Below are 1,058 nucleotides of genomic sequence, written 5' to 3'. Positions count from 1 at the left end.
CCACTTACAACCACTACCGCTACGACAACCGGAAGTATTGTAACGCGACTTCCGGTTTAAAATGCGGAAGTGTGAAAAAGGTCTGTTGGAGATTAAAACGTTGACTGTTGTTGATCTGAAGAAGCAGCGGGGCTGCTAGCGCTCAGAAATACACAACAACATCAATTTATAACTTTACAAACGTCATGCTAAAACAATAAAGCCAGACTTACATTTAAATGTAAACCTCTGAGCTTCAGAGCTTCACCCGCGTGAAGAAATGCGCTTCTCCCCTGCGCAGTACCGGCGCTGGTTAGCTTGACAAGAGTAACCCCTTAAAACAAGTATGTCAGATAATCCTACTCTTTAAAATGCCACAGCAGTTAGAAGAGTTGGGGGAGAATTCGGATTCAGTCCAATACGCTGGAAATAATACTGTTTGTATGTTTACGTTTGCGTGGATTTCAGGCTGGCTTGTCTGCAAACGTCGCCTCAGGTTTTCTTGTGTTTTATTCTGTGATGGTCGCTCCACACAACGTACACGTCTTATTGAGGGTCGTGTTGAATGTAAAAAGGTGACCATATATGTACTTTTCTTTTTCTACCTGGAGTAGACATTTTTCTTCCATATCACAGACACAATTCATTGAATTAGCGTCTTCCCGGGCGGGCTGCAGGGCTCTGTGTTCTGATTTGATCGCTCTGCATTTGCTCCCGCCCTCCTCCACCAGCAGTCATTATGATTGGATGTCGTCTTCGAAGAGCATTTTCGTTTCATTTTTATTCGTTGACAAAAAAGTCTATCAATTTAGTTAAAGTTTTCGTGTCTGGGCGGGAGTTTTTGTTTCGTTTTTGTTTCGTTTTTGTTTCGTTTTCGTTTTGTTTTTGTTGGATAAATAATGTCGTTGACGAAGACGATGACGAAAATTTTTCGTCAACGAAATTAACACTGAACCACAGCATAACCTACTCACCGGTCCTTGGCCACTTCTTATCGTACCGTCAGGTCTTCAGGGCAGCAGCTCTGATGCTTCCGAGGAGGTCAGGGCAAGTTTACGCAGATCACGTGATCCAGGGAC

Source organism: Oryzias melastigma, linkage group LG2, assembly GCF_002922805.2.
Source record: "Oryzias melastigma strain HK-1 linkage group LG2, ASM292280v2, whole genome shotgun sequence".
In the NCBI taxonomy this organism is placed as follows: Eukaryota; Metazoa; Chordata; class Actinopteri; order Beloniformes; family Adrianichthyidae; genus Oryzias; species Oryzias melastigma.
The sequence above is the reverse complement of the archived record's forward strand: the minus strand, read 5'-3'. Positions refer to the sequence as shown.